Source organism: Anabrus simplex, chromosome 14, assembly GCF_040414725.1.
Source record: "Anabrus simplex isolate iqAnaSimp1 chromosome 14, ASM4041472v1, whole genome shotgun sequence".
NCBI lineage: Eukaryota > Metazoa > Arthropoda > Insecta > Orthoptera > Tettigoniidae > Anabrus > Anabrus simplex.
Genome location: NC_090278.1, coordinates 86,672,172 through 86,689,253, shown reverse-complemented (window position 1 = coordinate 86,689,253; position 17,082 = coordinate 86,672,172). Strand labels below are relative to the sequence as shown.

The following is a 17,082-nucleotide window of genomic DNA, read 5'->3' as shown; positions in this document are numbered from 1 at the left end:
TTGCTAAAATGGGAGACAATTCGACGGTGGCGCTCCTAGTGACTTGACCTGAACAAATCGCGCTGAATTCAAATATCAATGGAAATGTATATACTACACCACAGAGGCGGACAGGTAATTAATTCACACCCGAGAAACAACGAAGTTTCCGCCGATTTTCCGGTCATTAGAAGTTTAAGTTTTTTTGGTTCCCGTCATATTAGGTCACAGCATCACTGTAAACCTTTCTCTACTTGTTAACTGTTCCTCACAAACCACAAATCCCGTATTGCACAGTTAGTTGCACACAATTCGAGTTACAGAGTATTTTTTGCTTCGAGGGAGGAAATAAATGTTTGCTTCGAGAAATCGAGAATTTCTTGTAACCGAATTTCAAGTAATGGAGAATAAAATCACGTGAAGAATAGGACAAACGGGCGGTAAATTTAAGTTATTTCCAGCAAATACAGTAGAGACAATACGCGACACTTACGGATTTCGCCTTGCTAAAATGGGAGACAATTCGACGGTGGCGCTCCTAGTGACTTGACCTGAACAAATCGCGCTGAATTCAAATATCAATGGAAATGTATATACGGAAATGGAAATAAATTACGTCTAGAAAGAAAGCGGTATTGAGATATTAACTTCAAAGTTGCTAAAGCAATTCTGGATAAATGAATGAAGAATTATTTAAAAGGTTATTATTCAAAGACTGATATTAGATACATAAACAAGATATGAAATGGGCTGCTGTGAAATGGCTTGATCTTTCATTTATGCATTACTTTTTTAGCTTTAGCATTCCTGCCTGAACTTTTACGGTTGGATTTGTCTTTTTTCTCATTTAAAAAACATTGTATGATCACATTAAGACACTTGTCAATGAACATATCGGCACATTCCTTACACACATGATGCAATGAAGTAACATTTAAAAGCTGGACAATTTTCCTCTTAACATGATGCCTACTAACAGAAAGAAAATCTATAAAATTCCGGCTTTAATCTGAGAAGAGGGATTAAAGAAAGAAAAGTATGAAAATGTTGTCGATAGTGATGCTTTGAGGAATATTTACGTACAATTAGAGTAAAAATGTAACATACCCTTGGCTGTATAGTCGAGGACTTTTAAAGTCGCTGGCCCGGAAATGATCTGAACAGATCTTATAATTCTTATATAAGCGTAACGTCCCTTCTTTCTTGTACACCTTATCCAAATCACTTCTGTGACATTTCAAAACCCACAGATCACACCTACAACAACACATCGGTATTGAAGGTTAACTGCTGCACTATACAATAAAATATGCGTATTACATTTTATGCCAGTTAAAATATGGGTCGAGCAGGTCAGAAGATTATGAAGTACTATAAAAATCTCTGCCACTGGAAGAATATATATGCAAACACAATATTACTGACATGTTCTTGTCACGAGGGAACCTGAAGAACGACCGCGCATTTTTCTCTACTTCGTAATTACTGCAGCCAAACACAGCACATACCTTTCCCCTCATGTTGAGAGGAGATATCAAGTAATGACACACGCTACTATTTAATTATGTCAACTCACTGAAAACGCATAAATAACACCAAAAACTTAACACAAAAATACACGTGCTCTTATGAGAGAATCAGTACTGTTCAGGTCTTTCCGCTAGAGTGAGCTCCAATAGCTGTCCCTCGATATCTCGCTCAGTGTCGCGTATTGTCTCTACTGTATTTGTTTCCAGATACTGAAAATTCGAGTAATGGAGGTTCGAGATATCGACGTTCGACTGTACCACCGGCGCTCTGCGTTTATCGAATAAAACGTTTGTGTGAGAGTGAAGTTGTACATTCGGACACACCCATTGGTGATCTCTAAACCTGCAATAGGGATGTATCACGCAAAACTTGTCCGCTAGGCAGCGTAGTGGTAATAACCGGTATGCGGTTTTCGCTGCTCGATTGTTTTACATGAGACTTATATGGAGTATTCCTACATTTGCGATCATCGAAACGAAACTTTTGATTTAAATGCATTAAAATGGAGTTACCATATTCTGCTAATGTTTTCAACAAGACGGGAAATGGTATAGGTGCAATGACGATTGCGGATTTGGAAGCAGAATTAAAGAAAAGGGGCGAAAAAGTATCCGGAAAAATGTATGAGTTGATTGAAAGGTACCAGTAAGGAATAAATGCAGCAACTCCTTCTTTTAGCGTTTTTTGTTAAGATTGAATTCTTAAAGTACAAATAGCATTTTGAAAACATTCCTAATACGGAATTTTTTTCTTTTCTTTGCCGGTTATAGGCGTACATAAGGCACGACATTGGTGTGACAGCAGTGCCTGGGGCTACATCCAGTACGACTGAACTTCATTTCCGTGTAGCGCACGAGTTTCAGGATCTTGTTTCGGACCATAAGACAAATACCGGTATAAAAATTTCAAATTTGGAAGTCATAAGTTATTTCTGGTCAGGAAGTCTGAAATTGATGGTTCTCCAGTGTCAAATTACAGGTCACTGTGTCATTAAGGGTACCGTACCGCACACAGTGTTATGGCTGTTTTCCTACTTCTATATCTTCTTGCTCTCGGAGTTATTTCCAAGGTACCGGTGCCACACCATGAAAATATCGAAGGTACAGCGTTCTCCTTAAGTCTTCGTATTTCGCCTAAAATTATTGAAATAGGTCATATTAACTTTTAAGAATGTACTACCTTATTATAAACGTATTTCTTAATTAGTACTAATTAGATTACTTACCAGTTTCAGTAATGACATAATCTTCAACTGTAAAATGCCTCGAGCAGACCAAAGCCTGGAGTCATATTTTTAGGAGTCATATTTTTATTTCGTGGGTCTTGCCTACACATAGAAACAAAAGATGATCGACAAGCGCATACCGGGTTCTACACATGAGACATCTATCGGTAGTGTTTCAGAACATCCCTATTGTTGAATCATTTGTTCTGAATTGTCACGCTTGCACTACAAGTGTTCTGGTGCCATTTGAACTGGCCATAACGGTTTTAAAGAACACTGGAAATTAAAAATCTTATTGGTTCCGCCCGGGATCGAACCGGGGACCTTCTGCGTGTAAAGCAGACGTGATAACCGCTACACCACGGAACCGCACAGGTAGGCAGGGACAGGAGAGTTGGATATCAGTAACTAGGTCAACTCTGCTAACCGTGCGGTGTCGCGTCCTCCGAACAGTAGCGGGGAAAACTGTAGTGTTAGTGAAGTCTGGTCCGCCTCTGTGGTGTAGTGGTTAGTGCGATTAGCTGCCACCCCCGGAGGTCCGGGTTCGATTTCCGGCCCTGCCACGAAATTTGAAAAGTGGTACGAAGGCTGGAACGGGTTCCACTCAGCCTCGGGAGGTCAACTCAGCCATCCTCGAAGTGGCTTTCCGTGGTTTCCCACTTCTCCTCCAGGCAAATGCCAGGATGGTACCTAACTTAAGGCCACGGCCGCTTCCTTCCCTCTTCCTTGTCTATCCCTCCCAACCCAATCTTCCCATCCCCCAACAAGGCCCCTGTTTATCTTAGCAGGTGAGGCCGCCTGGGCGAGATACTGGTCCACCTCCCCATTTGTATTCCCCCGACCCAGAGTCTGAAGCTCTAGGACACTGCCCTTGAGGAGGTAGAGGTTGGATCCCTCGCTGCCTCCGAGGGGAAAAGCGACCCTGGAGGGTAAGCAGATAAAGAAGACGAAGAAGAAGAAGAAGAAAAAAATCTCACGAAGAATAGGACAAAAGTCATTTTGGAGATTCAGAAAATTCGAGTCATAGAGGTTCGAGATATCGAACTGAGCCAGGGTCAGAAGGCCAGTGGTCTGCGTTTATTGAATAAAACGTTTCTGTGAGAGTGAAGTTGTACATTCGGACACACCCATTGGTGATCCCTAAACCTAAAGTCGTTGAATCATTCGTTTTGAATTGTCATGGTTGACTGCAGCCGCCTCTGTGGTGTAGTGGTTAGCGTGATTAGCTGCCACCCCCGGAGGGGGTTCGATTCCCGGCTCTGCCACGAAATTTGAAAAGTGGTACGAGGGCTGGAACGGGGTCAGCCTCGGGAGGTCAACTGAGTAGAAGTGGGTTCGATTCCCACCTCAGCCATCCTCGAAGTGGTTTTCCGTGGTTTCCCACTTCACCTCCAGGCGAATGCCGGGATGGTACCTAACTTAAGGCCACGGCCGCTTCCTTCCCTCATCCTTGCCTATCCCTTCCAATCTTCCCATCCCCCTACAAGGCCCCTGTTCACCATAGCAGGTGAGGCCGCCTGGGCGAGGTACTGGTCATACTCCCCAGTTGTATCCCCCGACCAAGAGTCTGAAGCTCCAGGACACTGCCCTTGAGGCGGTAGAGGTGGGATCCCTCGCTGAGTCCGAGGGAAAAAGCCGAACCTGGAGGGTAAGCAGATGATGATGATGATGACTGCAAGTGTTCTGATGCCATTTGAACTGGCCATAACTGTTTTAAAGAAGAAATGCTGGAACATGGGTAATTAAAAATCTCAGTGGTTCCGCCCGGGATCGAACCGGGGACCTTCTGCGTGTAAAGCAGACGTGATAACCGCTACACCACGGAACCGCACAGTTAGCTAGGGACAAAAGAGATGGATATCAGTAACTAGGTCAACTCTGCTAACCGTGCGGTGTCGCGTGCTCCGAACAGCAGCGGCGAAAAATGTAGTGTGAGTGAAGTCTGAGTCCGCCTCTGTGGTGTAGGGGATAGTGTAGTGTGATTAGCTGCCACCCCCAGAGGCCCGGGTTCGATTCCTGGCTCTGCCACGAAATTCGGAAAGTGATACGAGGGCTGGAACGGGGTCCACTCAGCCTCGGGAGGTCAACTGAGTAGAGGTGGATTCGATTCCCACCTCAGCCATCCTGGAAGTGGTTTTCCGTGGTTTCCCACTTCTCCTCCAGGCGAATGCCGGGATGGTACCTAACTTAAGGCCACGGCCGCTTCCTTCCCTCTTCCTTGCCTATCCCTTCCAATCTTCCCATCCCTCCACAAGGCCCCTGTTCAGCATGGCAGGTGAGGCCGCCTGGGCGAGGTATGGTCATACTCCCCAGTTGTATCCTCCGACCAAGAGTCTGAAGCTCCAGGACACTGCCCTTGAGGCGGTAGAGGTGGGATCCCTCGCTACGTCCGAGGGAAAAACCGAACCTGGAGGGTAAACAGATGATGATGATGATGATGATGATGATTGAATCCAGATTTACATTAAGGAGTGAGGGTAATTGTTTCCACCTATTCAATACTACAACAGTGTGAAGTCATTAATACATCGCATATTTATTAGATTTCAACATAGGGACCGGTTTCGGCAACTGTATTTGCCATCATCAGCCAAAGGAAAAATTGTTACAAGGCATTATACAAATCTATATTAACATAATTTTAAAATATATGTATATACAAAATGCATCATACTCCTAAACTATTTTGTGTATTAGGTGTACACCATACAACTTTTTTATTGAAATTACTAGCATATTTCTTATGCGATATATTATAATTTGTTAATTCTGTACAATCTTTTGGATATAAATAGTTAAAACGTTGTCAATTCCTTGTAGTTGTTGCAAAATGCTTATTAAGCATCTAGTTTAGTTAACATCAATCTCTTAAAAAAATTACAGCTGCTTATACATTAAGGGCATACAGTTTTCTTGGCCAATTATACATTCTAGTTACTAACATACATTAAAATAAATTGCTAATGTCATTTTAGAACATTAAACATATTTGTGCTTGGTATGGAGGTTCATTGTGGCGTAGGGATGTGGCGACCCCATCGCCCAGTGGGCAACCACTGCAATCAGCCTCCCGAGTATTGGCGGGTAAACCATAGACTTAACTGACATGAGGAAATGCGTGTCAGGCACTGACCATCTAGTGCATAACAAAGTATCAACGCGAAGATCCATGGCAGGCCTAGCAAGCCAGTGGCAGCGTCTTCGAATTGCTTTCAACAATCAAACGAGCCTCGGATGGAGATCAAAAATAATACCGAAATTGACAAAGTTTTCGAGAAGATCTGGCAGGTATGACGGCCAACATGGCTCCGATGAAAGACAGATATGTCCGAAGAACAATGTAAGAATTGGGACTATGAATATTGTGACCCTGGCTGGAAAAACTGAAGAAGTTATCGATATGATGAAGAGGAAATATCTATCCATATTGGGAATGAGTGAAACAAAATGGAGAAAGGCAGGTAGCAAAATTCTCAGAGATGGCTACAAATTAGCATGGAGTGGACACGAGGAAGAGGCCAGAAATAGTGTAGCTTTCCTGATAACAAAAGACATGGACGCCATTATCGAAGTATCCTATAAGAATGATAGGATCATTAAATTATCTATGCAGCTGGAGTCCACAAATTACACGGTAGTGCAGGTATATGCACCACAGGTTGGATGTTGGGTTCAAGAGAATGAACAATTCTGTCAAGATCTAGAAGATATAATTGATGAAGAAAATGTCATCATCATTAGGGACTTAAATGCACAAGTTGGGACAGACAGACTTGGTTATGAGGAAATCATTCGACCACATGGGTTTAGGAACAGAAATGAAATGAAATGTCGTATGGCTTTTGGTGCCGGGATATCCCAGGACGGGTTCGGCTCGCCAGGTGCAGGTCTTTCTATTTGACACCCGTAGGTGACCTGCGCGTCGTGATGAAGATGAAATGATGATGAAGACAACACATATACCCAGCCCCCGTGCCATTGGAATTAACCAATTAAGGTTAAAATCCCCGACTCGGCCGGGAATCGAACCCGGAACCCTCTGAACCGAAGGCCAGTACGCTGACTGTTCAGCCAACGAGTCGGACTGGGAACAGAAATGCAGAAGGCGAACAACTGCTTGATTTGTGCAGAAGAAATGAATTGATCATCAAAAATACCTTCTTCCAAAAACAAGACAGCCACAAGATAACAAGATATAGCTGGGATGGAAAACATAAGTCTCTCATCGACTATATCATCACTAACAGAGGAGGAAGGAAATATGTAACTGATGTCAAAGTTATCCCCAGTGAGAGTATGGACAGTGATCATAGATTACTGATTGCCGATCTAAATCACGTGGCTAACAACCCCGGAGAAAAGAAAAAGAAAACGTAAAGTGAAGACTTGGAAATTAGAAGAGGCCAAGCTGAAGGAAGAATATAAAATAAGGATACAGAGACACTTACCAAAGGGGAAATGAATACAGTAGAAGAAGAATGGAATTTTTTTAAAGGATACTTTAGTGGGTGAAGCTAAAGACCTGTGTGGAGTAATAGGATTGACCATGAAAGAAAAAAGAGACAGCCTGGTGGAATGGCAGAGTCAGATTGGCTATAAAAGAGAGAAATTGGGCAAAAAAGATGGTAGACAAAGAAAAGCAAAGAGATACACAAGATCCAGGTGACCAAGAAAAAACTAAACTACAGAAACTCTACAGGGCAAAAAAAAAAAAAAACTTACAGCTAAGAGGATAGTAGGAGAAGAGAGAGAGAAAAAATGGAATGAGTTTGTGGAAAAGTTGGAAGAGGACAGCAGAGGAAACAAAAAACTTCTTTACAGAGTAATTAAAAACAAGCGAAATAACCTAGAAGACATCAAGGCAATAGAGCTGGACAGTGGATCAGTAGTACGAGAGGAAGATGGCATCAGGAGATAATTCAAGACCTTTTTTTTGACAAGCTCCTGAATGGAGAGGCATCAAATGTAATTCAAACCAGAGAAGAATATGGAAAAAGTGAAGAGCCCAGTAAAAATATGGAGCCACCAATCACATGGCTGGAGATAGAGAAGAGCCTTGAAAGTATGAAGAGAGGGAAAACTGCAGGAAGAGATGAGTTAAGCAGGGGGGAAGCGTCAGGGAAGACAGGGTAGACAACGTGTACCCTTAACATTTTGTGAACGAAATACTGTCTAGTTAATTCAGTTATTTTTAGGACATTAGTTATTTTCACATTCATGACATTATTATAATCTCCGCTTTACTTATTTTCGTCTCACTTCGGCAATGTTAGGGCTCGCGTCAGTTACACGAAGCACGTAGGCGAAAGTAGACGCTATCCATTCTGTGTATTTTCCCTTTGATTTCAGATAGAGCAACACTAACGCTATCTGTATGTGCTGACTGTGGAACTATGACTTTCCTATAGCGAGATTTCTCCGCCCAGTAGACAGACTTGCCAGCATCTCTTCTTGCTCTCATTGGCTAGTATTTGGATCCCAGGTATAAGAGTGCTCTTATTGGCTATCATCTCAGGCATGCTTTTAATGTAGTTAATTTGAATTTATTTTATTATAAGACAGTCTAAAAATAAAATAATCATATTCAAATACGAAATATAGCAAACTTACACCTAATAAATGAATGACAGCATGAAAACCCTTCAGGTACATGCACTTCCTTGCCCGCCATTATTAGTTAAGGTATTATAACCCCCACAACTACTGGCTTACATTCTGAATAATGAACTCCAGTGTGTGCATACGGAAACAACAAAATTGCTTAACTAGATGCCGTATATTCCGTTAACGTCAGTTTCTAGTGAACGCGCTATTAATGCCTTGAAACGAATTAGGCCTAAAACCTATTTAAGGAATTCAGTGACCTACCAGAGACTTCAAGACGAGGGGTAATAGATACATTTGCTGAAATGAAGGACAGGCGGATTTAACTCATTTACAAGAATATTGTTTAAGGTGACTTGTACGAAAATGTATTTATTTCTTATTTCTCTTATTAAATCTACATAGCAATATATGACAACTCCCACTGCCCATTTAGTCTATATTTAAAAATAAAACGAGTGCATGTAGGATTATAGGTTGTTATAGGATTTGTCTTAGTTTCAGTCATTAATATAATGTTGAATGTAGATCTGTATGCGTCGAAAACAAAATTCCATATATACACTAATGTGATTAAAATAGTTTAAATATTTTAAAAAAAAATCTGTCTCCCCCCTTACTTAGTTCACGCTTCGCCGCTGGAGTTAAGTGGAGGAACCCCAGAAATCCAATGGCTATATAGACTCCTAAATGTAGTATGGCAGAAAAATACCATCCCAGAAGACTGGAAGAAAGGTATAATTGTACCTATATTCAAGAAAGGCAGCAGACGGAATTGTACCAACTACCATGACATCACTCTACTCTCTCATGGACTAAAATTCTGGAAAAAAAATATAGAGAATAGACTACGAGAAATTGTAGAATCACTTTTAGAAAAGGAACAATATGGTTTTAGGCCTGGAAGATCAACAAAAGATCTTATATTTGCTGTCAGGATGCTGATGGAAAAACATTGGGAAAAAGAGAAGCCTCTATATCTACTGTTCCTTGACATCGAAAAGGCCTATGACAGCATACCAAGGAAGCTTATTTGGGAGTGCCTGAGAAAGTTCGAAGTTCGAGACAGTCTAATTTCAAAAGTTAAGGTGCTTTACGAGAAAACCAGAAGCTGTGTACAAGTCGGTTCTGGACTGTCAGACTGGTTTGAGACAAAAAGGGGAGTACAACAAGGTAGTGCTTTGTCGCCCCTATTATTTATCATTGTAATGGATACCGTATTAAAGGCGCTAAAAGAAAAGGGACATCAAGACTTAAAAGCATTTGCATTTGCAGATGATGTAGTAATTTGGGGTAACTCAGAGAAAGATGTAGAAGATAGACTGCAGGGGTGGAGTCAGGAGTTTGAGAGATATGGATTAAACATCAACAAGGCTGAAATGGTGGTGTTGAAGATACAGAAGGGTGACAATCAGCCAGAAATCATGCTAAATGGCACTAAGCTGGACAGTGTCACAGAATTTATGTTCTTGGGTAGTATAATGTCCAAGGATAACTTAGCTAAATATGAAGTAAACAGTCGAATCATCAAAGGAATACATTTTTACCTCCAAGTAAGACAGCTACTATGGGATAAAGAAGTACCACTCAAAACCAAGATGACACTTTATAAATCATACTACAGCCCTATCCTCACATACAGCCTGGAAACCGCTACATTAACAAGAAAGGACAACTCGAAACTCCAAGCAGCAGAAATGAAGTTACTCCGCGCAATGATCCAGAAGACCAGGAGGGATAAAATCAGGAATGAAAAAGTCGGAGAAGACGTAGGACTAGAAGACTCCTTACTCCAGAAGATCCAAAAGGCAAGACTGAAGTGGTTTGGTCATGTGAAAAGAATGAGTGCCAACAGGTCTGCAAGAAAGGAGTATGAAAGAGAAATAAGGGGAAAGAGACCAGTGGGCAGACCTAGAGAAAAATGGACAAACTTAGTGAAGAAGGATGTAGAGGAGAGAGGTCAGGATTGGGAGCGGATTGTGAAAGAAGAATGGTTCATGGACCGAACAAAATGGAAGGAGCTCGTATAGCACACCTGGGAAACTGGAGCTGGTCAACGATGATGATGATGGAGGTTCATTGCAGTACAAGAGTCTTTGGTAAAATATATCTCTTAAAAATTACATCTGCTTAGACATTAAGGGCATTCAGTGTTTCTTGGCCAATTTTACATTTTAGTTATTGACATACATTAAAATAAATTCGGCTGACGTCATTTTGAAACATTAAACATTTGTATGTTTGATATGGAGGTCCATTGTAGTACAGGTCTTTAGTGAAAAACAGTTCCTCGTAAAATGAATGTTAGCGAACTATAAAAAGGGTTCACTCTCTGCCTTGGTAAAATATGAAGTTAAATGACAATCCTGTGTGAATACAATGGCTTTTAGTAATATTAATGTGCGTTTTTAGTCTATATTTCGATTTTAGTATACTTAATTATGGATAGACTTTATACTAGTAGAGTGATGGACCGGATTTCTTGAAAAACATTACGTTCAAAGGATTTTGATATTTAGAAATATCTCGAACCAAGACGGACGTCGAGTACCAAGTTGTCAAGAGTAAAGTCGGAGAGGAACTGCCTTCCGAAATGACAGTCAACAGACCGCAGGCCTCACTAAAATCGAAATATAGACTAAAAACGCACATTAATATTACTAAATGCCATTGTGTTCACAAAGGATTGTCATTTAACTTCGTATTTTACCAAGGCAGAGTGAACCCTTTTTATAGTTCGCTAACATTCATTTTACGAGGAACTGTTTTTCACTAAAGACCTGTACTACAGTGGACGTCCATACCAAACATAAAAATGTTTAATGTTTCAAAACGACATTAGCACTTTATTTTAATCTATGTTAGTAACTAGAATGTATAATTGGCCAAGAAAAACTGTATGCTCTTAATGTCTAAACAGCTGTAATTTTTTTAAGAGATTGATTTTAACTAAACTAGATGCTTAATCAGCATTTTGCAACAACTACAAGGAATTGACAATGTTTTAACTATTTATAACCAAAAGATTGTACAGAATTAACAAATTATAATATATCCATAAGAAATATGCTAGTAATTTCAATAAAAAAGTTGTATGGTGTACACCTAATACACAAAATAGTTTAGGAGTATGATGCAATTTGTATATACATATATTTTAAAATTATGTTAATATAGATTTGTATAACGCCTTGTAACAATTTTTCCTTTGGCTGATGATGGCAAATACAGTTGCCGAAACCGGTCCCTATGTTGAAATCTAATAAATATGTGATGTATTAATGACTTCACAGTGTTGTAGTATTGAATAGGTGGAAACAGCTATCCTCACTCCTTAATGTAAACACAAGATACCTGTCGGCAAACGTCATTTCGTCCATCCAACATTGATACTGTGCTTCAAGTCATCACCGGTGCAATAACAGAGCTCAGGTAATTGAATTTGTCCGTCATTACCAGTGGTTCACCCGCTAGGTAGACTGTATTACGTATTGTAAATGGTTATTCGATTGTTCGTTGTATACATTACAGCTGCCCCATCCTTGCTTTCGATCGCTGTATCAGGAGTTACGGATATTCACAAAACATGGAATTACACTCACTACCGTGGAACCATTATCGTTGTAAAGCTGAAAATTTCTCGTCCACAACTCCGCAACTATTAATACCGTCCTCTCTGAATAACAATTATTATGTTAATGATCATGATCATATTGTCGTCTTGACGCTTGTTGTGTTGTCGTGTAGTGTGAGGTGGCAATCCATTGCGGATGGGCCCGAAGGCTCCTTGAACAGAAAAAAAAAATAGGTAGAGAGGGATTTGAGAGAGAGAACGATGCTTCTTGCAGGGGTGGAGCACTGAGGTTCAATGTGGAGAAGCTTAGAGAGATGTTCAAGGAATTGTCACCTCGCATCACCCCACCTCACCCCCCTTTCAAGATGAGGTGACAGCTCGCCGAGTGTATGGGTAGCCATTCTGTACCTGCCACGAGGGAGCACCATTTGACAGACTGTGGGGGGGGGAGAGGAGATCACTTGTTGGAGGTGGTGGTGGTGGTGGTGATTATTGTTTTAAGAGGAAGTACAACTAGGCAACCATCCTCTATATAACACTAATGAGAGAGAAAATATGGAAGGGGTCCGACACTTCGAAAAATGAAGATATCGGCCAAAGAAAGACAAGGACCACGAAGGGCGTGAAAATGAAAGACTCCCTAGCCCTCGCAAACCTAATAGCATCGGGGTCGGAAAAGAATAAGAGTTGACCAAGAGAGGTCGGATAGGATAGATGAAAGTGAGGAGCCTGGCATAAGTAAGTGGAAGCAATGCCAGGACTCAGCTGAGGGCCCCGTGGTCGCCAACCCACGCTCCAAAGTTCAGAGCCCCTGGGGCACTTGGAGGACAGAGGAGGAATCGGGGAGGGATTTAAGGACACCCGAGAATGGTTACCGCACGCATCACCCCACCTCACCAGCCCGTGTGATGCGAACATAAGCTTGCAGTTCGCCGAGCGTATTTTATACACTTTCTTGATGTCACCTTCATACATACCTTGTTGATCCTGGAACATGCAATCCTCTTCACAACTAGCACAGAAAAATACCTTGTTGTTCCTGGAACATGCAATCCTCTTCACAATCAACACAAAACAATTAAACTCACTTCCCGCACAAACAATTCATTATTACACACTGAGGGTCCTCTTCTATTGATGCTCGTCTTATAGATTATGTACGGACCACGCAGCAAACGTGGAGCCACCTAACAATACATCATGAAAGGTTTCGCATTTTCCTGTTTATATTCTGACATAATACGAAAGGAGAGTGTACGACACTCTTATTAATATATTATCTTGATACCATCTTCATAAATACCGGTGAAAAATACCATGTTAACTACTTATTTGCCATCTGATGTGCAATTCACTGTTGCTTCAGCCGTCATTTCATGAACGCATCTCCTAACAATAACAGAATCTCACTTTACGAGTACTTTGTGTTATTTCATCAAGTTGTACGTGTATTTATGTTTAAAGATACTCGCTGATTTTGGTCAAGGTAATGATTTGTAACCGATAAACATAATTCTCACCGGTGGCATAAGTAACAAAGAGTGCCAGTTTCCTAGGATACGAACTAACATTGTTGATAAACGAAGCGATGCAGTCGATTCATTCCGTAACATCGCTAGCTGCTTGTAATCAATCAGTCAGTCAATTAATCGCCAATGATGTGTCCCAGGGGAAGATTCCCTATCAGTTGCTTAAGGCGTCAATCCAGAGATAAAAATCGATATTTTGATCGTTTTGGTGAAATTCTTTTTATGACTGAAATTGAAAGGATTTTGTTTTTTCTTGTCACGAAGTTATTCCGCTGAATTCAAACAATTTATCACTGTAATAATGCTTTGTTTGCCAATTGTAATTTTACACTTAAATCTAATTTCTCTCCCATAATATTATGCCAAATGTAACAAAATTTGTATGGTATATGTATCACAGCTATATTATCACGCTTTTCATGCCCCTTGTCTTTCTTTATCCGATACCTTCATGTTTCGAAGTATCAATCAATCACTGCTGATCTGCATTTAGGGCAGTCGCCCAGGTGGCAGATTACCTATCTCTTGTTTTCCTAGCCTTCTCTTAAATGATTTCAAAGAAATTGGAAATTTATTGAACATCTCCCTTGGTAAATTATTCCAATCCCTAACTCCCCTTCCTATAAACGAATATTTGCCCCAATTTGTCCTCTTGAATTCCAACTTTATCTTCATATTGTGATCTTTCCTACTTTTAAAGACACCATCCAAACTTATTCGTCTACTGATGTCCTCCCACCCCATCTCTCCACTGACAGCTCGGAACATACCACTTAGTCGTGCAGCTCGTCTCCTTTCTCCCAAGTCTTCCCAGCCCAAAACTTTGCAACATTTTTGTAACGCTACTCTTTTGTCGGAAATCGCCCAGAACAAATTAAGCTGCTTTTCTTTGGATTTTTTTCAGTTCCTGAATCAAGTAATCCTGGTGAGGGTCCCATACACTGGAACCATACTCTAGTTGGGGTCTCACCAGAGACAAATATGCTCTCTCCTTTCCATCCTTACTACAACCCCTAAATACTCTCATAACCATGTGCAGAGATCTGCACCCTTTATTAACAATCATATTTATGTGATTACCCCAATGAAGGTCTTTCCTTATATTAATACCTAGGTACTTACAATGATCCCCAAAGGGAACTTTCACCCCATCAACGCAGTAATTAAAACTGAGAGGACTTTTCCTATTTGTTAAACTCACAACCTGACTTTTATCCCCGTTTATCATCATACCATTGCTTACTGTCCATCTCACAACATTATCGAGGTCATTTTGCAGTTGCTCACAATCTTGTATCGGACTTCTTCCATTTTACTTCTGATTAGTATTGTGGAGGATGATTACGAAGTTGTTCTTCCTCTTAAAACATTAATAACAAATCATTTTAATATGTTTTATTTCGCCGCCTCCGTGGGTAACGGCTATGCTGGTGAACCATACGCCACTTACGTTTGGGCCCACGAGAGTTGAAGGCCTCAGGGGCTCTGAACTTTGGAGCGTGGGTTGGCGACCACGGGGCCCTCAGCTGAGTCCTGGCATTGCTTCCACTTACTTGTGCCAGGCTCCTCACTTTCATCTATCCTATCCGACCTTCCTTGGTCAACTCTTGCTCTTTTCCGACCCCGACGCTATTAGGTTTGCGAGGTCTAGGGAGTCTTTCATTTTCACGCCCTTCGTGGCCCTTGTCTTTCTTTGTCCGATATCTTCATTTTTCGAAGTGTCGGTTCCCTTCCATTTTCTCCTCTGATTAGTGTTATAAAGAGGATGGTTGCCAAGTTGTACTTCCTCTTAAAACAATAATCACCACCACCACGAGAGTTGAAGTCTGACATTTTAGTGGCGAAAGCAGTTATTACGAAGTACGGTGCGTTGCCATAGTTACCTCCACATGCGACAAATCGCCCTTATATTTAATGAATTATGTTGGCCTAATGCAATTCATTAAAACTTTGACCCGTTCCTAAGCTCGTGCTAATAATTCCGGCATTTAAGACAGAACACGTCATTGCCGATAAATGAGTTTTCATATTCACTAACCTGTCAAATGCACACATGTTAAATAGATAATAGAACTGTACAACTTGCCACTGATTAACTTGCAAAGAAATAAACCAGCAACGAAAATAATATTCAGGAAACAAACACATTATTACGTAAACCAGCAACAACTAACGCAGCTATCACAAAAGCGACTAGCAAGCCAACCCACGTGGTCATAACATCCTTAAATGTTATCGTTGCCATAGCAACAGACCATTTTCGAGCAGCGTTAGTTAACTTTTTCTCGCCGGTGGCGCTAATTGTCAGATTCTAACTCTTGTGGGCCGAACTACAGCTGTTCGTATTTAAAATTGACTTCATTTTACAGTTACTGCAGAACTATACTCTGTAACCGATAGCGAAGTCTCATTTATAATAATTTATTCGATTACAACACAGAAAAATATACGAACAAAATTGCATCAAAACTCTTCAAATAAAGTCTGAAAAATATTAAAAAGTACAATTGATAAGCCGTTCGAAACTGAATTGAGTCAGCGTTACTACACCTATTTCTTGTTAGCATTATACAGTACACTTGTGACGTACCCACTTTGCCCACAGATGTATGACAAATTTATAACGTGGCGGGTCACTTTAATATTAAAATAAATAAATGATATATCATTGTTTCTCCAGAAACAGTATCCCAAGGGCGCCAGTCTTCAAGCTTATGGCTTGAAAACAAAAGTAGATAATTAATAATAATAATAATAATAATAATAAATAAAAATACGTAATGAGACTCAAAAAACTCCCAGGGGTGGGGTGAACGGAACACAAATCATTAAGTACACTAACTTGGAATTTAAGGATCATTAATAATCATTTCATGAAATACAAATTAAAACAGCTATTTATTAAGATGAAAACGTGACGTAACGGCGTATTAACCAAATCTGAACTTACGGAAGCAAAAGAAAAAGTGAATGAAATTAACTTTAAGAAAATGAACTGTTGCGCGAAGACTTGCAATAACTTATGCCATAAGCTCACCAAATGTAGACTCTGTTGTCTTGAAGCTGAAGATGGGTGGATCTCTCGTACAGGCTGCCTCATCTGTTGTTGGATTCCAGTCCTACATCCACATTTCCTGTCTTTAATACTTCCTATTGTACTCCTTACATAAAATCGTAATGAGTCCTAATTTTAAGTGCAAAACCACCATGGGTTATGTTCATGGAGAGAATACCTTCGTATTCTTCCGTATTACGGAACAGTAGCGTAGCTAAATTCATAATAAAAGCTCTCCTCCCCTATACCAGTCAGAACCGGTCTCCCGTTGACTACCTCTCGTCATTGAGATAACAAGTCCCAATGAGAGTAACTTTTGAGTAGAATATACTCAGATGCGAAGTGAACTAAGTTAAAATCTTCTCCGATGTGTAGACGTAGAATCGTAGTAAGAGTATCTTCCAAGCGTGAGAATCAGAATCAGAATGTCCGAATCTCAATCTTAATGTGAGTCTGAATGAGAATCTGACTGAGAAAGTTAGGTGTCCTCTCCATTTTTTCTTTTTTTTTTTTTCGGGGGGGCCCCCGAAGCCCGCTCCCCCCGCGTGACCAACGACTCAATCTACATGGCCTCCGACATGCTATT

General features: G+C 40.6%; 2 non-coding genes across 2 annotated transcripts; both read right to left on the bottom strand.

Moving 5' to 3' along the window:
• Window positions 1-3,030: 3,030 nt before the first annotated feature.
• TRNAV-UAC (transfer RNA valine (anticodon UAC)) lies at window positions 3,031-3,103 on the bottom strand. The gene has a single exon. It is a non-coding gene; the product is annotated as a tRNA-Val (tRNA).
• Window positions 3,104-4,489: 1,386 nt separating this feature from the next.
• Window positions 4,490-4,562, bottom strand: TRNAV-UAC (transfer RNA valine (anticodon UAC)). The gene has a single exon. It is a non-coding gene; the product is annotated as a tRNA-Val (tRNA).
• Between the last annotated feature and the right edge of the window lie 12,520 nt (window positions 4,563-17,082).